The sequence below is a fragment of the Haliotis cracherodii genome, unplaced genomic scaffold, assembly GCF_022045235.1.
Source record: "Haliotis cracherodii isolate W230 unplaced genomic scaffold, xgHalCrac1.p SCAF_5, whole genome shotgun sequence".
NCBI lineage: Eukaryota > Metazoa > Mollusca > Gastropoda > Lepetellida > Haliotidae > Haliotis > Haliotis cracherodii.
Genome location: NW_027266308.1, coordinates 21,217,154 through 21,239,862, shown reverse-complemented (window position 1 = coordinate 21,239,862; position 22,709 = coordinate 21,217,154). Strand labels below are relative to the sequence as shown.

General features: G+C 41.4%; 1 pseudogene; it reads right to left on the bottom strand.

Annotated features, from left to right (window-relative positions):
• Positions 1–4,763: 4,763 nt before the first annotated feature.
• LOC139443329 (titin homolog) lies at positions 4,764–21,763 on the bottom strand (annotated as a pseudogene).
• Between the last annotated feature and the right edge of the window lie 946 nt (positions 21,764–22,709).

Here is a 22,709-nt window from a genome sequence, read left to right as displayed (position 1 = left end):
ATGAAGGCTATTGGTGTGTAAAAAGGTTCTTGTCGTCAGAGGCGACGATAAAGGATTGGTTGGTCTTTAGGATCAGTGCCTTGGTTGATGTCATGTCATGGTAGCCCCAAGCGTGGATCGTTGCTCATAATATTAATCACTCGACTGTCTGGTACAAACTCGATTATTTTCAGGCTGTCGCCATATATAGCTGGAATACGTAACAAACAATACGTTTGCTATATGATTGTTTTGAAATATGAAAGAATATGCGACGTAGAGACACTCTTAAATCATGAAATGTAAGACAAAGTAAGTAGAAAACATATCTACACTATGAAGCATATTATTTATGTTGTCTTTCATATTACTAAGCAAATGACTGAAATTAGATAATGCCACAATGTTTACATGTCTTCGAGTAGTTTTATCTGGCTGTCGTAGTCTTTGTCATTTCAATTAAAATGTTTATTGTATAAAAGAGAACAGGCCCGAAAACACATTGTGCATACAGTACAGTATTGGATCATTTTACAAATATATCCACACGTTTTCACTCAGTACATATTTGGTATTTTGTCAAAAAGGGGGATAACTGCTGACTCCAGGATGGTATGCTGATATCTAGGTCCGTTCAGATTACCCGAAACAGTCAAGTTTATAACTGAATTAAAAACACCCCCATACGATGACCGATCCCCACCTAATGGTCGGGTCTCAAGCACGTTCTGTGCAGCCATGGCTGTATTTGCCTGCTTACAGACACGTGTACGGCCGTCTACCATGTGCAACACAAACCGATTTTTACTAGGAAAAAAATTGAGTCTCCGCCAGGATGCCAGGATGCAATATACCCGTTTAAAGGTTGATTAGACCATGCTAAACGACCCGCGTTATGGGCCTGAGTTAACAAGCGACATATGATTGGTCTTCTGGCTTGATCTATATCCAGCTATTTTCAGACAGTTTCTGATCGATGGTTCTGGTTGACATCGCTCTGCCTGGTAGTCGCTGTGACTTTCAAACTGCACCAGGTCAAATGGTCGTCGTTTAACGAGCCTTAATAATGTTGTATGTTCTCTCCTGGATGTCTTGCGAGGCTGACCGGGGCGTGACCTGTCCTTAACTTCACGTGGTCAGTATTTCTGCGCACGTTGACGTCCAATTTCCCCGCATTGTTCATACCAATAAGCTGCCATCTTAATGCAACAGGCCCTCTACGACGTGCCATGACGATGTTTGTAATGAACATGCAGCCTGTGTTGAGACATGTGTACCTGCAATGTTCACGACCACTTCACGTGCTGTATGTGTAACACAAGCGCGTCGGCTTTTGTATGGTGTGGGAAAGGGGCTATAGTATCCAGTATACTGTTACAACGTACTCACTTTCCAAAGTTATCATTCTGTTTATCTAAATATGGATATAGGTATGTGTATGATTTCATAATTTCTTATTACAGGATGTCTTGTCGATATTTAATATACAAGGGGGGTACACAGGCGCACCTGACGCTTGTTTTACCATATGAGGACATCCTTCTTCATTATCCTGACGTCACTGTTTCAGCTGATAGTGGCCCCTTTCATGTGTGGTCATCGATACTTTAGGAGTCCGATCCCTGTTTCTCATATGAATGTAATAAAATAGTTTCTAAAAACAGATACATTTCCCTTATCCCCTTGGGATTGTTTGGAACAGTGTTACAAAATGTTAGATTGGTTTGTTTCTTTGTTTATGGTAATATGAAAATTAATGTTTGAACAGTTTGTTTATAAACAAAATGACGACTGGTCCAGTCTACCGTTATGGCGATTGAGCACCAATACAATTGTATAGATATCTCATTTCAGTAATGTGCATGTGTAGGTTTTCCTTCTATTACCTGTCATGATTAATATCACATTATCCCATCAGTGACTGAATGAGTAAACATGTTATTGCTGTCAAATCTGACGTACTCATCAATTTGGCGCTAGCAATCTGCAGTGAACAAATCCTTTGGTACTGCTGCGTCGATTGTCTTATCAAACGCGTAATCATGAAATATCACTGATCCACTGTTGTCCGGATTGATTATGCGGAATGAGGAATAAGCCGGGTGGGCCCCACTATCTGAAGGATATAAGATTGCTTGAAGGAAAATAAAATATTTAAGTACTGGAACGATGGTGTTGTGTTGAAGGTGTGAACAAACTGGAATAACCAGTATTCTAGCTATGTCATTTAATCTGAAAACGACGGCAACGACCAACAAGAGATACGGCTTTCCTGATTGCCGATTCGACGACATTCAAGGAGTGAGTTTTGGTGAGTGGTTTTAACGCCAGTGTTAACAGTATTTCATTTATATATATAAATTGCAGGGCAGAAGAATACACATCTTTGATAGTGGCAAACAAGAAATAGTAATTGAAATATTTGATACGCGAACCATAGACATGGATCATAAACAATGAGTATTTTACAACAGGCTAGTCTTGTAACGTTTTGATAACGTTTGTACTGTTTTAGTCAAATCCAATGTTCATAATTGTGTATACGTTATTTTGCCCGGCAGTGTATCAGCGTAATATAGAAGGAACACATAAAGTGACGCAGGCAACGTTGACCACTTTTATTAACCACGGGCAAGCGAATGGTGCCAACTCGGCAATGATAATAATCTTGGCATTCCTGATTAGAACCCATGACTAGTGTGTGTTCAATGTGGAATATTCGCGTCTGTGCCGTCGCGTCGAGACTCGTCTTTTGCGGAGGTTTCCATGATGTAGCCGAAAACACAAACACAACATATTATTGTCGATGAGAATGACAAATACAGCAATATGGAGATAATAATTAATCTTACTGATAGATGCAGTTTTGTAAATATACACGTATCACATCAGAATATCATATCAGGAAACCTCAGTTCTGTGCATGTCCGAAGGAGAGTATTCTTTGATGACGCTACTTTTTACGCTGTTGGGATTAGTTGATTATAAAAGACGGAGCAAGTGGCGTACACAAAACTCTAGTACTTCTCCGCGGAAATAGCTGATCTACGACACTAACAAGAATCAGTGTTCCCTGACAAAAAAAAGTGAATATTAAGCAAATACGATATTATCGATCGTCTTTTCAGGTTCTTTGTGTGCACTCGTTCCATCTGTCAAGCCAGACACGGAGAGGTGACCGATTACGAATGCACCGGTACAAAACCTGGATCTATGACAGTTCAGGTGATCACCAGAACTCACGGAGTTTCTGCAATTGTTGGTATGTTCAGATATAAACGAGTTCAGACATTGAACTATACATTGCTCGCATCGAAAATAACCTAGCGCCTATTTTGTGCTCAGGGTTTGCGTAGTGATGGCGTAGTGATGGTGTAGGTACAGCGTAGGTTTGCGTAGTGATGGCGTGGCAATGGTGTAGTGATGGTGTAGGTATAGCGTAGGTTTGCATAGTGATGGCGTGGCAATGGTGTAGTGATGGTGTAGGTATAGCGTAGGTTTGCGTAGTGATGGCGTGGCAATGGTGTAGTGATGGTGTAGGTATAACGTAGGTTTGTGTAGTGATGGTGTAGGGTGGCGTAGTGATGGTGTAGGTTTAGCGTAGGTTTGCGTAGTGATGGCGTGGCAATGGTGTAGTGATGGTGTAGGTATATCGAAGGTTTGTGTAGTGATGGCGTGGCAATGGTGTAGTGATGGTGTAGGTATAACGTAGGTTTGCGTAGTTATGGTGTAGGATGGCGTAGGGTGGCGGAGGGATGGTGTTGGGTGGCGTAGTGATGGTGTAGGGTGGCGTAGTGATGGCGTAGCGATGATGTAGCGATGGTGTAGGTTGGCGTAGTGATGGCGTTGTGATTGTGGAGGGGGCGTAATGATGGTGTAGGGTGGCGTAGTGATGGCGCAGCGATGGTATCGTGATGGTGTCGGATAGCGTAGTGATGGTGTAGGTTGGCGTAGGGATGGCGTTTCCTCCCACATTAAGCTGACACGCCGTGATATAACTGGAACACTGTTAAAAGCGGTGTAAAACCCAACTCACTCACTCATTATATATGTATTAAATCCACCGAGGATAGTCATCCTGTCTATATATGTAATCCTGTCTTTTGTTCATTAATTTCTTCCTCATTCTGCGACTGCAACTTCTTCAGCTTTTGCCTTCGTATAGTTTCCCTAATTACTCTTGAAAATTACATGCGTGAAACCGTTTGAGTAAATTATACAGCTCATCTTTGGACTTTTGTATTTTATCTCTCTCTCTCTCTCTCTCTCTCTCTCTCTCTCTATATATATATATATATATATATATATATACACCAACCATTGTGTCTTTCGCTCTTGGAACATGTACAGCATTCCGTCCCTGGTTGCATAGTAATCTGCTAGTATTCTCTTTTCCCTTGTTTCTCGCTGAAATTACTCGTGTTGTATACAGTCCACGTGAAAGGTCAGGAGTTCAGAAAGTTCGTCAGGGATAATAGCTTATCATTACCACTTACCAGTTTCTATGGGAGATTTCCATGTAATTTCTATTCCAACTTCGTGCCTTGCTTCGACCAAACACTATCTGGAAATTCGCGAGTGAAAATCTACACATAATATGAGCCGATACAGTGGTTCTTGGGCAGCTGTAATAGCGGGACGATTATCAATTTCATTTCCGGAGCAAATAATGTCAATGTCCAAAAAGGAAGAACAAAACAACAATTCATCTTGAATAACTTTTATTTAAATAACATCATTACTGCTAGCACGACCATTTATTGTTACTAAAGCTTCTACTATTATTCATTTCATAAAAAAGACAATATTGCTTCTTATGGCACCATTCGCATACATGCTTAACGCGAATGCATCATCTTCCTCCCTTGCTTAACGTCTAATTAATTCTCCACACAATATTCTTTTCGTTAATTTCTTCCCTTTTCTCAAGAAACTTCCTGGTAATTTGCTTGTCTTGGTCTTATTTTATTCCGGATAGCCTGTAAAAATTTACCTCCCAAGGATGGCCTTTTTCGACCATTAGCTTTTCCAAGCTTCTTCATACAAGCATCAATGTCAGAAGCTCCCTTGCATTCTTCTGCACGTTCCGCCCCAATTTCCGACGGCACTTTCAATTTCCTAACCTGCGATATTGTTTTGGTTCCATCCAGGAGTGCCAGTAACATCCTCAACGCCCACCTTTTCCCTTTACCCTTTCCTGACCTCATCCGCCTCAACTTTCGCTTGCCGACTGTTCCCCTAACTTCTGCTATTGTCTTGTTTCCTTTCAGGATTGCTTGCAACATCTTCCATGCCCAAGTTGTCTTTTTCCCATCATTTATTTCTGCCATCTCCTTCATACAGGCTTCACTATCCGCAGCACCCTTGCACTCCTCTCCTTCTAACTTCTCCAGCAGATCTGCTTCTTCTACTGTCTTTTCTTCATTAATTTCTTCCTCATTCTGCGACTGCAACTTCTTCAGCTTCTGCTTCCCTATGGTCTCCTTAACCTGGGATATTGTTTTGGTTCCATCCAGGAGTGCCAGTAACATCCTAAACGCCCACCTTTTCCCTTTACCCTTTTCTGACCTCATCCGCCTCAACTTTTGCTTGCCGACTGTTCCCCTAACTTCTGCTATTGTCTTGTTTCCTTTCAGGATTGCTTGCAACATCTTCCATGCCCAGGTTGTCTTTTTCCCATCATTTATTTCTGCCATCTCCTTCATACAGGCTTCACTATCCGCAGCACCCTTGCACTCCTCTCCTTCTAACATCTCCAGCAGATCTGCTTCTTCTACTGTCTTTTCTTCATTAATTTCTTCCTCATTCTGCGACTGCAACTTCTTCAGCTTCTGCTTCCCTATGGTCTCCTTAACCTGCAATATTGTTTTGGTTCCATCCAGGAGTGCCAGTAACATCCTCAACGCCCACCTTTTCCCTTTACCCTTTCCTAACCTCATCCGCCTCAACTTTCGCTTGCCGACTAATTCCCTAATTTCTGCTATTGTCTTGTTTCCTTTCAGGATCGCCTTCAACATCTTCCATGCCCAAGTTGTCTTTTTCCCATCATTTATTTCTGCCATCTCTTTCGTACAGGCTTCACTATCCGTAGCACCCTTGCACTCCTCTCCTTCTAACTTCTCCAGCAGATCTGCTTCTTCTACTGTCTTTTCTTCATTAATTTCTTCCTCATTCTGCGACTGCAACTTCTTCAGCTTCTGCTTCCCTATGGTCTCCTTAACCTGTGATATAGTTTTGGTTCCATCCAGGAGTGCCAGTAACATCATCCACGCCCACCTTTTCCCTTTACCCTTTTCTGACCTCATCCGCCTCAACTTTTGCTTGCCGACTGTTCCCCTAACTTCTGCTATTGTCTTGTTTCCTTTCAGGATTGCTTGCAACATCTTCCATGCCCAAGTTGTCTTTTTCCCATCATTTATTTCTGCCATCTTCTTCAAACAGGCTTCACTATCCGCAGCACCCTTGCACTCCTCTCCTTCTAACTTCTCCAGCAGATCTGCTTCTTCTACTGTCTTTTCTTCATTAATTTCTTCCTCATTCTGCGACTGCAACTTCTTCAGCTTCTGCTTCCCTATGGTCTCCTTAACTTGCGATATTGTTTTGGTTCCATCCAGGAGTGCCAGTAACATCCTCCACGCCCACCTTTTCCCTTTACCCTTTTCTGACCTCATCCGCCTCAACTTTTGCTTGCCGACTGTTCCCCTAATTTCTGCTATTGTCTTGTTTCCTTTCAGGATTGCTTGCAACATCTTCCATGCCCAAGTTGTCTTTTCCCCATCATTTATTTCTGCCATCTCCTTCATACAGGCTTCACTATCCGCAGCACCCTTGCACTCCTCTCCTTCTAACTTCTCCAGCAGATCTGCTTCTTCTACTGTCTTTTCTTCATTAATTTCTTCCTCATTCTGCGACTGCAACTTCTTCAGCTTCTGCTTCCCTATGGTCTCCTTAACTTGCGATATTGTTTTGGTTCCATCCAGGAGTGCCAGTAACATCCTAAACGCCCACCTTTTCCCTTTACCCTTTTCTGACCTCATCCGCCTCAACTTTTGCTTGCCGACTGTTCCCCTAATTTCTGCTATTGTCTTGTTTCCTTTCAGGATTGCTTGCAACATCTTCCATGCCCAGGTTGTCTTTTTCCCATCATTTATTTCTGCCATCTCCTTCATACAGGCTTCACTATCCGCAGCACCCTTGCACTCCTCTCCTTCTAACTTCTCCAGCAGATCTGCTTCTTCTACTGTCTTTTCTTCATTAATTTCTTCCTCATTCTGCGACTGCAACTTCTTCAGCTCCTGCTTCCCTATGGTCTCCTTAACTTGCGATATTGTTTTGGTTCCATCCAGGAGTGCCAGTAACATCCTCCACGCCCACCTTTTCCCTTTACCCTTTTCTGACCTCATCCGCCTCAACTTTTGCTTGCCGACTGTTCCCCTAATTTCTGCTATTGTCTTGTTTCCTTTCAGGATTGCTTGCAACATCTTCCATGCCCAGGTTGTCTTTTTCCCATCATTTATTTCTGCCATCTCCTTCATACAGGCTTCACTATCCGCAGCACCCTTGCACTCCTCTCCTTCTAACTTCTCCAGCAGATCTGCTTCTTCTACTGTCTTTTCTTCATTAATTTCTTCCTCATTCTGCGACTGCAACTTCTTCAGCTTCTGCTTCCCTATGGTCTCCTTAACTTGCGATATTGTTTTGGTTCCATCCAGGAGTGCCAGTAACATCCTAAACGCCCACCTTTTCCCTTTACCCTTTTCTGACCTCATCCGCCTCAACTTTTGCTTGCCGACTGTTCCCCTAATTTCTGCTATTGTCTTGTTTCCTTTCAGGATTGCTTGCAACATCTTCCATGCCCAAGTTGTCTTTTCCCCATCATTTATTTCTGCCATCTCCTTCATACAGGCTTCACTATCCGCAGCACCCTTGCACTCCTCTCCTTCTAACTTCTCCAGCAGATCTGCTTCTTCTACTGTCTTTTCTTCATTAATTTCTTCCTCATTCTGCGACTGCAACTTCTTCAGCTCCTGCTTCCCTATGGTCTCCTTAACTTGCGATATTGTTTTGGTTCCATCCAGGAGTGCCAGTAACATCCTCCACGCCCACCTTTTCCCTTTACCCTTTTCTGACCTCATCCGCCTCAACTTTTGCTTGCCGACTGTTCCCCTAATTTCTGCTATTGTCTTGTTTCCTTTCAGGATTGCTTGCAACATCTTCCATGCCCAGGTTGTCTTTTTCCCATCATTTATTTCTGCCATCTCCTTCATACAGGCTTCACTATCCGCAGCACCCTTGCACTCCTCTCCTTCTAACTTCTCCAGCAGATCTGCTTCTTCTACTGTCTTTTCTTCATTAATTTCTTCCTCATTCTGCGACTGCAACTTCTTCAGCTCCTGCTTCCCTATGGTCTCCTTAACTTGCGATATTGTTTTGGTTCCATCCAGGAGTGCCAGTAACATCATCCACGCCCACCTTTTCCCTTTACCCTTTTCTGACCTCATCTGCCTCAACTTTTGCTTGCCGACTGTTCCCCTAATTTCTGCTATTGTCTTGTTTCCTTTCAGGATTGCTTGCAACATCTTCCATGCCCAAGTTGTCTTTTTCCCATCATTTATTTCTGCCATCTCCTTCATACAGGCTTCACTATCCGCAGCACCCTTGCACTCCTCTCCTTCTAACTTCTCCAGCAGATCTGCTTCTTCTACTGTCTTTTCTTCATTAATTTCTTCCTCATTCTGCGACTGCAACTTCTTCAGCTTCTGCTTCCCTATGGTCTCCTTAACTTGCGATATTGTTTTGGTTCCATCCAGGAGTGCCAGTAACATCATCCACGCCCACCTTTTCCCTTTACCCTTTTCTGACCTCATCCGCCTCAACTTTTGCTTGCCGACTGTTCCCCTAACTTCTGCTATTGTCTTGTTTCCTTTCAGGATTGCTTGCAACATCTTCCATGCCCAGGTTGTCTTTTTCCCATCATTTATTTCTGCCATCTCCTTCATACAGGCTTCACTATCCGCAGCAACCTTGCACTCCTCTCCTTCTAACTTCTCCAGCAGATCTGCTTCTTCTACTGTCTTTTCTTCATTAATTTCTTCCTCATTCTGCGACTGCAACTTCTTCAGCTTCTGCTTCCCTATGGTCTCCTTAACTTGCGATATTGTTTTGGTTCCATCCAGGAGTGCCAGTAACATCATCCACGCCCACCTTTTCCCTTTACCCTTTTCTGACCTCATCCGCCTCAACTTTTGCTTGCCGACTGTTCCCCTAATTTCTGCTATTGTCTTGTTTCCTTTCAGGATTGCTTGCAACATCTTCCATGCCCAAGTTGTCTTTTTCCCATCATTTATTTCTGCCATCTCCTTCATACAGGCTTCACTATCCGCAGCACCCTTGCACTCCTCTCCTTCTAACTTCTCCAGCAGATCTGCTTCGTCTACTGTCTTTTCTTCATTAATTTCTTCCTCATTCTGCGACTGCAACTTCTTCAGCTTCTGCTTCCCTATGGTCTCCTTAACTTGCGATATTGTTTTGGTTCCATCCAGGAGTGCCAGTAACATCATCCACGCCCACCTTTTCCCTTTACCCTTTTCTGACCTCATCCGCCTCAACTTTTGCTTGCCGACTGTTCCCCTAATTTCTGCTATTGTCTTGTTTCCTTTCAGGATTGCTTGCAACATCTTCCATGCCCAGGTTGTCTTTTCCCCATCATTTATTTCTGCCATCTCCTTCATACAGGCTTCACTATCCGCAGCACCCTTGCACTCCTCTCCTTCTAACTTCTCCAGCAGATCTGCTTCTTCTACTGTCTTTTCTTCATTAATTTCTTCCTCATTCTGCGACTGCAACTTCTTCAGCTTCTGCTTCCCTATGGTCTCCTTAACCTGGGATATTGTTTTGGTTCCATCCAGGAGTGCCAGTAACATCCTAAACGCCCACCTTTTCCCTTTACCCTTTTCTGACCTCATCCGCCTCAACTTTTGCTTGCCAACTGTTCTCCTAACTTCTGCTATTGTCTTGTTTCCTTTCAGAATTGCTTGCAACATCTTCCATGCCCAAGTTGTCTTTTTCCCATCATTTATTTCTGCCATATCTTTCATACAGGCTTCACTATCCGCAGCACCCTTGCACTCCTCTCCTTCTAACTTCTCCAGCAGATCTGCTTCTTCTACTGTCTTTTCTTCATTAATTTCTTCCTCATTCTGCGACTGCAACTTCTTCAGCTTCTGCTTCCCTATGGTCTCCTTAACTTGCGATATTGTTTTGGTTCCATCCAGGAGTGCCAGTAACATCATCCACGCCCACCTTTTCCCTTTACCCTTTCCTGACCTCATCCGCCTCAACTTTTGCTTGCCGACTGTTCCCCTAACTTCTGCTATTGTCTTGTTTCCTTTCAGGATTGCTTGCAACATCTTCCATGCCCAAGTTGTCTTTTTCCCATCATTTATTTCTGCCATCTCCTTCATACAGGCTTCACTATCCGCAGCACCCTTGCACTCCTCTCCAGCAGATCTGCTTCTTCTACTGTCTTTTCTTCATTAATTTCTTCCTCATTCTGCGACTGCAACTTCTTCAGCTTTTGCCTTCTTATAGTCTCCTTAACCTGCGATATTGTTTTGGTTCCATCCAGGAGTGCCAGTAACATCCTCGACGCCCACCTTTTCCCTTTACCCTTTCCTGACCTCATCCGCCTCAACTTTTTCTTGCCCAAGGTCGCCTTAACTTTGGCTATTGTTTTTTTTCCTTTGAGGATTGCTTGCAACATCTTCCATGCCCAAGTTGTCTTTTTCCCATCGTTTATCTTTCCCTTCTGCATTTCCCTCACCATTTTTCTGATTTTGGCCATCCTCTGCTGCCACTTTTTTCTTCTTCCCTTCCGCATTGCATTTAACTTATTCTTCCATGCTTTGGGTGCTTTTTTTGTTGCCTCTTTTTGTTCAGTCTTGTCAATACAACCGTTTATGTCTAAATCCCCTGCACATTCCTCCGCAGACCACTCTGTAAAAAATAAATCAACACAGTTACAGTAAGAAGGGATATTGCTTGTGATTGTTCTCTGGTTTGTGTATAACATATACTGTTCGCTCCCCTTAATGTTCTACGAAGCATGAAGGAAGCAGAGTGTATAGTAAATTCCCCACACGACCTTGATATCATAAATGCAAAGATTCGTATCATTGTGTATGCTTCGGCAATAAAGGGATATCAAATATTATCTAATCTCATCAATTTAAAGTTAAATGAACCAAGGCGCAGAATTGCATATTTGAAACTTGCTAACTTTACCTATTTTCATATACTAGTATTGTTCAAATATATCGTATTCACTTGGAAAGTACTGTGAACAAGTTGCCACAACTTAGATAGCCCTATATATTACCATTAAAAGTAGTTTCCACAATTAACAATAGTGAGTGCATCAATTTTTGTCTAGCTCATTTAAGTTTTCGCATGTGCTGCCACATTTGCAATTTGGTTCCCCGTTTAAACCTTGTCTATAATCACCATGTCTTAATTATTAATTATGATTTTAATTATTCCGAGACCATATGAGAAATATGGTTGGAATGTATTATCTGTTCTCGTACTGGATTTAAATCCAGACAAGATTTCAGTATTCCTTTCATTGTATGGGGAATAGAGGATTGTATGAACGAAGAAGCAGAAATCTTACAGTACGTAATAAAGGAATGTTATGAGCAGTTCTATAGGGTTGTATGTTATTTTTATCCCGAGAGAGTAAGAGTAAGGTACTAGACCTTGAAGGTGTGGTAGTGTCATATGCTGTGCATTTACAAAAATAAACGCAACTTAGGATTCTCCTAAGCTCAGATAAGCGTTCCCAATAAGTTTCAAAATATAACTTTTGAACAGGAGTATGACTTCCAGTTAACAGTCTTGCTGTGTCATGTTCAAGCTTTGCAATCTGTCACTCAGATCTTTGGTGCAACCGTCCCAAACTTTATATGTATGTTCAAAGTGCATAAATTACATACTTGGTTATATAACATTGTTCAACGACTGAGAGGGGTAAAAAATGGCAAAAAACAATTCCACAATCATAAGAAATATCAACTAAAGGTCCAATGTATGATTCCTTCCACATCATAAGCATCAAAGTTCGATTGTACCTGGTGTTCACGAAACGGTGATCGCATCATGCGCCGGCGATGGCAGGAAAATCAATTGTTCACATAAAAAACACAGGAATATATGGTACAAGTCAAAATAGGAAATTGCATCGGATATCATTGATGCGTCCAAACTGGAAATGTCCGCCACATGTCTACAAAGAATCTTTCAAAAGCTTTGCGGAGGCCTTATTATAAGGCTGATCACAACCTTTTGAGCAAGGGTTTTATGACGCTTTCTGAATGTGTCGTAGAAAGAGCATGCGCGACTGTACCTCAAAAGGGGTTGCAATGTGTGAAGCCCATTTCTGGTGTCCCCCGCCGTAATATTGCTGGAATATTGCTAAAAGCGGCGTAAAACCATACTCACTCACTCACTCACTGTACCTCAAAAGATTCTTTTGTCACTCTGAATCATTATGCATGGATCTAAATATGATAGAGATGAGGCAGTTTCACTGGTCTCTATTATTTCTAATTCAGGTGGGTGCACAGTGGAGGGCACTTGGCGCTTTGATCATTATGGAACGTTTTCAGATCTTAGATATACTTTGAAGCTTAAGTTAAACTTCGCGGCCAAATTCTCTTGGTTTGGTTTTGCCAATCCGACCAGAAACACCGATTTATATACATAGAGAAACAGATCAACAAGAATGGGAGCGCAATTGGTGCTCACTGAGATGCCTACGTCTTGCCTTATGTCTTCACATAGATGTTATCAATGAGGATATAGAGATTTAACTATATCTATTATCAGCAGATTTAGTAACAGGTGCCCATGGATCAAGAAATAAAGGTGATCCGTTTATCGTGTGGAATAGTGGAACAATCAAATGTTTAGACAGAATTTAACTTGGATGTTTGTGATTGCAAACATTTAAGCACATTCAACTTGGGTTTTTGGGATTCCACATGATAATAACTCCACTCAAACATGTACGTTTATCAGTTACATCATTGATGGACACAAGCACCAGGAAAGGGCCTAGTTCCGATCCCTGTAGTGCTCCACTTTTTAACACTTAGTGTCAGGCAAAGTGCCAAAAAAGACAGATTGTTTGCGGGCTGCTAACCTAATCGGCGATCCAGTCATCTAATAATTCATCGTTTATGCCATATTATTTCCATTTATACATGTATGCCTTACTATATGAAACGCTTTTTTTTAACTATGATAGAATACCGTAAAATATAAGCACTGTGCAAAGATATGGTGGACCTCGCCAACAGTTAAAGAACAGGTTATCAATGCTTATGTAACACTGATTGAATGCTTTTTTGAAACTGGAAATAGACAATGACTATAATAAAATAATGAAAAGTGCATGATAGAAGGTTATGAGAAATGCTACCCAAAACTCACGCCTGAACGCAACCAGTAACCACGTAGCTCATGGCCATGTTCGTGCAAGACATGACATGTAGTATTCGATGTTGGTAAAAAAAATGGTTCATTCCAGATGCAATTGAACTGCCCTCTTGGAAGTTAGAAATACGATTTATTTATATAGAGGAGAGAGGTCAAGGTGTTGGTATGCTGCAAGTTAGACAGAATCAACTACAGGTTGGTAGACATTTCAATGTGTGTTAGAGTGTCATCGGAAGGCTGAGGTTATGCTTTCAAGCCACATGATCCGTTTCTAAACAATGTAAGCTTTCCTACTTTTATTACTTATTATCTGCGTGACACCACTAAACTGACGCTGACTATATCATTTGTAACCAGAATTTCATTAAAAGGGTGACTATGCCGATTTGGTGTTTATTTGTAGTCGATGTCTAGACGTTGTACTTTGAGACGTGTGACAAACTGAGAAAACATCTATGAATGTCTAATTAGGTTGACCAACAGCGTCTTTTTTGACCTGATACATCTTGCACACGCAACTGATGCCATGAATATGCAAGGAATGTCAACTGTCCCGTGTCTAATCTGCCTTTGTGATATTGTTATTGTGAAAAAACACACGTTTTCATGTTAACAAAGAAACGCCCAAACAAAATCCTACATTGAGGATATATCAAAGAAGCTGTGTCTCTGAATTCACTCTACTTGTAACATTTACATACATACTCTTTATACATTCATTTTTGACACGCACCTGGTAACCCATACTTGTCTTATGAAGCAACTTAGGGGTTCGGATGGTCAGATGACTTGGTTAATATGTAGTATTGTAAAACGGCTGTGTGTGTGCCGTTGCTAATGATATTAATCGCTGGTCTCTGTGGCCCAGACTCGAATATTTACAGACTGTTGGAAAATAGTTGTCTGTGGCGAAACATAACCAACAACCTCGTTTTAAATGCTGCCCTGAATCTGACTAGTGAAACACTAACCTTCAGATAATGGTTTCTTCATGACTTCAACGTCAACAAACATAATGGGTTTTTCAACAGCGCCCTCTTCAACTGCAAGCCCTTCCTCAATCACGGATGTTAAAGTCACCGCCAACAGCAAGGACAGAGAAATCATGTTTGGCCACATCACGCACTGAAATAAATTAAACCCGAGCATATATCTACATATTAGTTCTCATAATAATAATAATATTAATAACGATAATAATTTTGCATTAAAATGTAAATACGAGATGTAGATTATGTAATGAATTTAATGAGACTGTCCGACACATTGTCAGCAAATGCCCGGCTTTGGCACAAACACAGTAACTTAAGCGACATTATGGAGTGGCTCGATCATTTTATTACCGTCTTCGTAATGCTTGTGGTTTTAACACATAGGTCCATCCATTGTACGACCCAGAATATGTAGAGGGCGTCATGGAAAATGATAACTACAAAATTCTTTGGAACAGGCCCGTATACAGCCTCAGACGTATCCAGGCCTATAAACCCGTTCTTCTACTTTTTGATAAATCCATTGAAATCATTTATATCTTTTTAATTTTCTGTCCCTTTTGACACTAATGTGATTGACAAGATTCAGGCAAAACATGGCAAGTATGTAAAGCTCGCTTTCGAAATGTCACACTTGCATCCCAAGTACCAAGTTGTCCGACTCCCCATTGTTCTCGGTGCCTTAGGTTTGGTACCTCCCAATCTACTGACTGACATTGGGAGATGTGTGACCCCGGGCGAGAGTCTCCTGAGAGTTTCTAGGGCTTCGTTCCTGCTCCACATTGAAGCACATGTAGCACATGTGGTGTCTCCTGAGATAAGTAACTTTGTTCGAATTGTGCCTCTGTTCACCAAGCAGTGAATGGGTACTCGGTAGGTGAGATTAAAGTGGCTGTTAATCTTCTAGTGTGTCCCAGGCAGCTTGGGTTGAATACTCCACAGGGAGCTTAGAATGAAAATCGAGTGCACACTGTTTCATTGACCGGGGTATAGTTAGCGCTGTGAGTATGCACCTTCTGTATGGAGTCTAGCGCAATATACGTATATGTACACATATTATCATTGTTGTTTTTCATTCCGGCTGTATGCCGGCGGTCAGTAAATATTCGAATCTGGACAAGACAAACCATTGATGGATTTAATTACCACCGTCCCACGTCGTCCGGGTACGACGACACATTATCAAAGTCACCAAGCCTGACCACCTGATCCATGCAAACGCCTCTTCCCACAAGCATTGGCTGCTGGGAACCGGAATGCCCACTGTGTTGAATTTTGATTGATGATTGTGGATATTTTATGTGATCATTGTGAGGATTTTGTATTATCATAGTGTGAATGAGTGAGTGAGTTGGGCTAAACGCCGCTTTTAACAGTATTCCAGTCATATCGCGGCGTGTCAGCTTCATGTGGGAGGAAAGCCCGAAGTGATGCAGGTCTCAGACGTTTACCACTTCGGTGAAACCCACGAGCACGGATATTGTGCTGACAAACCTAGAAACATAATCGGAGCGAACCGGGATTCGAACCCACAATCATAGGTTTCTGGCGTGCCCAAGGGACGCAACTCTGCACAGCGAATCGCGGCGCCTTAGACGACTGGGCCACCCGTGCCCCCATTATCATAGTGAGGAGTTGGTATGATCATTGTGATGATACGGTTTGATTGTGCATACAAGTCTGTAAAAGTATTCTATTCTATTATATATTATAGAATCCGTCGGTGATGTGAGTTCTTCCAGGAATCTTACACTTACAAGCTACATCTAAGCGATTCTATAATACTCAAAGACATAATTTCTAAACGTCGTCTACTACTATAACCCCCAAGCAATGATGATCACATCTTCAATTAACCCATTCGCAAGGTAAAGTATATACTTACTTTGCAGAGAGTTCCCGAGAAGTTTTGACATTGAGTTGCCAGTTACAAGCTTTGTAATACCTTCGACAGCCAATCGAAAAAAACGCAGGTGGCGCAGTAAGTCCTGGAACCTTAAACGCATGTAATTACTATCCGCAAGGGGAACTAACATGGGAATGTGTGTCTGTTGTCTTATTCATGGCAATATATGTATGATTATTTATTGTCATGTATCATGATATGAGATCAGTTTTAGTTGACTCCACGTGGGATATAGATATTTTTTTTATTACTATTGTATCTGCGGAATCGTTATTGAGCAACCGTAATGTCAACATCTGTAAGTATATCGAAAGAATGAACTTAAAAATGTAAGCCTTCTGGTAAAAGTGCTGCATGGGCCATTTATAACATTGTTAATAATGTGACAGGTATGTATTTTCCACCATATCTTTTAATCAGCCTGATTCATTTTCATTTTGGCGTACCAAATTTAAGGAGATGTATATGAAGTAGTATCTGATACTTATATCGTATAGTAGTGGTGAAATCTCGTCAGAAATGATGTTACTGTTGGATAAATCGGTGACAGACAAAAATGGTAGTTCATGCTCTATTTGGGAGTGAATTTCTCCTTGTTTTATAAAATACTAGCGGAGAAAAGAAACTATCCTTAAGATATAGTTTGATAAATAAATATTTGAAATTTAAATAATTAATCTTTCAATACACATTAATAAAGACATCTCCTGGACATTAATGTGGTGATTCACAGTTTGCACGTGCATGTTCATGCACGGCGCAGTTTGGATTTTAGCGTGTCTGTTGGGTGCATAATACTCACATATCTGTTTTTTAATGTTAACAGCACACAATGATTGTGTAGCTATTACGTCCTCACTGAAATTACCGGTAGGACTAAAATTGCGTTGGAATCAATAGCAAAATTTACCGAGATTTTTAAGCATTTTAATTTTTCGGCCTTAGACGAGAGAACGGAACTTCAGAACATCTGGATGATGTGTGAAGTATGCCGGCAGATATCTAAGGCGTTTGTTACTGAAAAAAGTACATACAAAATATGGTGTAATTCGTCTCAAATATCCTTTTGATTACAGAGTTGACAGCTTCTTTCATACAATGATACATTTTTTCATCTGCCAGTTTCTACTGGGGGTCGCTGATTTAATAATCTAAAGTATTATAGGGGCATTCTGTATTTTACATCCTAAATATTAATGTGTTGCTCATATTATATAGGGGCGGTCGGGTAGCCTAGTGGTTAAAGCGTTCGCTCGTCACGCCGAAGACCCGGGTTCGATTCCCGATATGGGTACAATGTGTGAAGCCCATTTCTGGTGTCCCCCGCCGTGATATTGCTGGAATATTGCTAAAAGCGGCGTAAAACCATACTCACTCACTAAAATTATATAAGTCTTTCATAATCTGAAAAGATGAGTTTGTAATTGTGTTTTTCCAGACCTGTAAATATTGGTCTTGAAGTCTTTGTGATATAAATGATCTCTGGACTATTGTATCGAATCCGCATTATCACAGGAAAAATTGTGACATCCATTCATGAAAACCAAACAATTAAAACATCAAACGTGAAAACAAAACACTTGGGTGTGGCATAATATGGGCGCAGTTTATTCAGTATTGGTGGCGGTACCCTGGGGGAGATACCTATCACAAATAATAACCTATCACCATTATGAAGCACCCGAGCAGCTCAAAACCCCGGGGAGATAACCCACGAGGGTAACCATCGATGAGCGGGGAGGGAGGGGAGCTCTGTTGTGCAGAGATAAATATGAGATATATTGAAGTAAGTGTTCTATAGTGGCTAGACATAGTTCTGGTATGTTGCATTTGTAAGTTGATCTAAACCTGGCAAAGGAATGCTAAGCAATTGTATAAGCTTTCTTAGTGTTGTCAGCTTGTGAAAGCTCTAGTAGTCTGATAGCTTCAGTTTCCAGTCGTCCCAGTGTTGGCTTGGTATGTCTGTTGGTCGCATAATGAAATTGGGAGCCAGCTGTGCTAGTCGATGAAATTGAAAACGAGTTATAGCATTCTTACTACCTAAAATACACTTTCCCCCTAGTAAGATGTTGCGCTGTAAACAGTGAAGCACAAAAGGCCTAACAAGAACCATGACACGTGCAGACTTAGATGTCAATATGTTCAGAATCGTCACAACTGATTGGTTGTCTGAATGAAATATAATTTTCTTGTTTACATGCTGATCTGCCCTTAGCTGTACTGCAAACAGAATTGGAAAGAACTCCAAAAAGGCTATGTCCACAGTAAATACAGCTTTTCTCCACTCGGATGGCCAAGCCTCATATGACCACTGATGCCCAAAATATAGGCCGAAATCTCTCCCCTCACCTCCAGATCTGTACAAAGGTAGAGCTCTGTGTTTGAATGCTATTCTTTATCCAGAAACATTAAGACTCCATTGTGCTGATGCAGGAATTCCTGCCACACTTGTAAAACCTTTTTGACTCCTTGTGTCAAGCGAACATGATGATTGGGATTTTTTGCATGTCGAGTACCATCAATTAGCCTGCGAGAGAAAGGACGGCCTATTGGTATGGTCCTGCAGATAAAATTCAGAAAACCCAGTAGTGATTGTATTTGTTTAAGTAGGACTTTGTTTTGCCTAAGTAAATCTGGTATTGCTTGCTGACATTGTATGATTTTCTCAGCAGGGATTCTTGCTTCCATTGCCTCTGTGTCAATTTCTATGCCCAGAAATGTAAGGCAAGTGCATGGTAGTACGGTCTTTTCTGCTGCTATTGTTACTCAAAGATGTTATGAGTGACGTTGTATATTTGTGTGGTTCACAAGGGGTCCAATGCTTGATTGAGTTAAGCAAGCTGCCTGACGGGGAAAAGCGTGCTTGTGGGGTGATTGGAGTTTGAGTTGGCTTGGTAACTGATTGGTGTGGGCCGCTCAACCTTTTGTTGTGTGCTGAAGTAGATAGCTTACTTGGAAATTTGTTTACTATATGAGGGCAAGTTATCGAACAGAAAAGGGAAGGAAAAAGAATTGGAGAGGGAGAAATATGGTTTAACTGAACGAGGGCAGTTCAGCCCAGCGTTATGTCCGGAGACAAAGTTAGAAGGTCATGTCGACGCTTCGAAGGAACTGTGATATATAAGTTTGGAACAATGTGAAATGGAATTCATTGGGAATGTGATGTCAAGAAATCTGAGGTGACCATTATCTAAATTGCACATTTGCCATATTGCTTTGCCTAAATAGATGTGTATGAGTGCCTTGCCAAGTAACTGAGAATTGTTATATACTTATCTTTGTTTTAATTATTAAATCTAGCTTTGAACTTCAGAGTGAGTGAGTGAGTGAGTGAGTATGGTTTTACGCCGCTTTTAGCAATATGCCAGCAATATCACGGCGGGGGACACCAGAAATGGGCTTCACACATTGTACCCATATCGGGAATCGAACCCGGGTCTTCGGCGTAACAAGCGAACGCTTTAACCACTAGGCTACCCGACCGCCCCTTAAACTTCAGAGATTGTTGTGTGATTCTTGTAATTGTTATGTGTGGTATTAGCGGGAACCCCTGCCGTTCATACCTCCCGTAACAAAGACTATGGCAAATATCCAGAAATATCCAAACTTCGTTGACACTGTATTGTATTGGCTGATCCCCCAAAGAGAAAATCATCTAGGTAATGAAAAACCTCTGCTTTTGGGTGCGTGCGTTGTGTGGCCCATTGCAAAAATGTTGAAAAAAAATCGGATACAGAACAACTGATTTTACAGCCCATTGGAAGGCACATATCAAAGTAATAACTACCTTGAATTTGAAAACCAACCAAATTAAAATCTTCTTTCTTTATTGGGAAAAGCCCAAATGCACGTTTTATATCTGCTTTGGCCAAAAGTGCTCTTTTGCCTAAACCCTGTACCAAGACAATCGCATCATCAATGCAGGTGTATGTGACAACATCAGTATTGTCATTTATTGATGAACCCTCTGGATATGATAAGTGATGAATAAGTCTGAACTCGCCAGGGGTTTTTTGGGGAACCAGTCCTATGGTAGATATTCTAAATTCTGACAGCGGGGCTATAACGTAGGGTCCTGCAATCCTGCCTAAACTTATTTCTTTGTCTATTTTCTGTTGAACAGGTTGTGGATATTGGTAAGCAGATTTTAGGTTTTGCAGGACAAAGTGTGTAAACGCCAGTATTGCCTAAGCTAAATCCAGCATTAATACTTTGCCACACGTAGGATGCCTCCTTATACCTAGGATAGTCTGATAAATAGGACTTTAAACACTTGCAAATTTATTGGAGAAGACCCTTTATCTTGGATAGTTACTGGTTCACTCAGTTTGGGGATTTGTTTTTTGCTTGCTGTGACAATTGTGACTTGCAAGCCTCAGCTGGATGCGGCTTGCTGCAAAGTGTAAAGATATAAAAATCTTGCAAAATCGACGTGTGCAATGTGTACGGTTTAAGTCAAAGCATGTACGATTTGACGTGTGCAATGTGTACGGTTTGACGTGTGACAAATGCCGGTGTGTGCAACATGGCAGAAGATCTAGGTTTGTAAGCTGAATGCCGCTCAAATATTGCATGCCTGGGTTGTACGATTGTGTGGTCATGAATAACAACCATAATTCACGGTTAATTTTAGACCAAGGCGTCAGTGGGTAACGCGAAAGAGGCAGTCTAAATTGCTGATCGTAGTGTTTCCAGCCACCCCTCTTTAGCCTGTGATAAGCTGTCCGAATGATAGCCATGTACTTCAACAACTGTTGAGCTCTAGCAGGAAATTTCTCAATATAAATGCTGGTAAAAACCAAGAAAGCTGATCTCCACTCTTCGACATTGTTAATCTTGGACTGCTGGCGGTTTACTATCTCCAGATTGTCTCTATTATCTAGGCCCTTACTAAACCTCTATCAGAATATGGTGACCCCTTAGTTGTTTTGAGCATTATGGCTAAATCCACATACTCATGATTCCAAATATTTTCTTTAATATGCTGTGGGACAATACCCCCCAAATCATCCCCAGCTAGTGGAATACACATTTGGCTGATATCGGAGACAATTGCTGTGTGGATGTCGCCGTGGACAGGGGAGCGAAACATACATGTGCTGCATTGGACGTGTCGTTTGACAAGCCCGGGACGGAAGAGCGACTAGTACCTACCATGCTTTCGAAAGAGCTTGTTAGATGGGCCTAACTAAGGATGGGACATACCTAGAGTTTCAGGAGGAGTAATTGAAAATATGTTACGAATAACCTCACCCGATATGGCGACATCTTGGAAGGGAGCGGACGGCTGGCACTGGATGTCTGCAGCGGCGGCCTGCTCAGTTGTCTGCGGTCCCCGGTCACTGTCAAACCTCGCCTGTTTTCGTCCTGTCCTCCTTGTCTTAACAGACACTCCACTCTTCCTTTTGATCGCCATGCTGCTCCTTCTACGCGGCGATATGGACTGTGAATGTTACCCACGTGTAGCTCGCTGTAAAAGTTAGACAGGAAAGGATAACTCCTGCCGATGACCTGAATAACCTATCCAAACGTTTTAGAGTTATCTCCCTTTAAGATGCTTTCAATTGCCAGTAATAATGAATTTTATCTCGAATGCTTTCAATCAAATATCTTGTGACAGCCGAACATCACCCCAGACCTTCTAGTACTGAGTTTACGATAGTAACCCCTTTACAGATACCAGAATTCACATCATTTAGTGATAATCTATACACTATACGTGACAACAACGCAGATTTTGATTGCACTCATTTTGACCAATAATAAAGAACACTTGATTTAATATATACATATGCCATTCGGAAAGCATTCGGAACTTTGAACCATGGCTGTTTGTTAAGCTGCGTTTTGGGGACCCATTATTTCCATATTCCATAATATTAAATTTGAATACAGATTAACGTCAAAAAAGAGATACCTCCTCCAAAAAACGCATTGATATTTCAACTTTCAACTTAATTGAATTATTTTCATGAAGTGACGTTTCTTTTACAGTTCAGTATATATAGTTCGCATACTTTCCTGCGCTTAAAGTCAGCGGTTTCCAAGCAGACACGACCTTCCATTTCACAAAACGGTTTTCCTTTCAAACTATCATTGAAAATTACTTGTCACCAAGTAAAAATAGATTTATCTATTAAATCTGTAAATGCATGTTGGTACTATAAACATGTTAAATAACACTTTACTATAAACGAAACATACATATTAACAAAAACAATGTCAATATGGTAAAGGTAATGATACATTATTCACAGTATTTCATAATGTTGAATCCTGTATGGGTTATGCTATTCGCCATTCTACTTACCGAGATCCGAGAAACATCCGCCTAA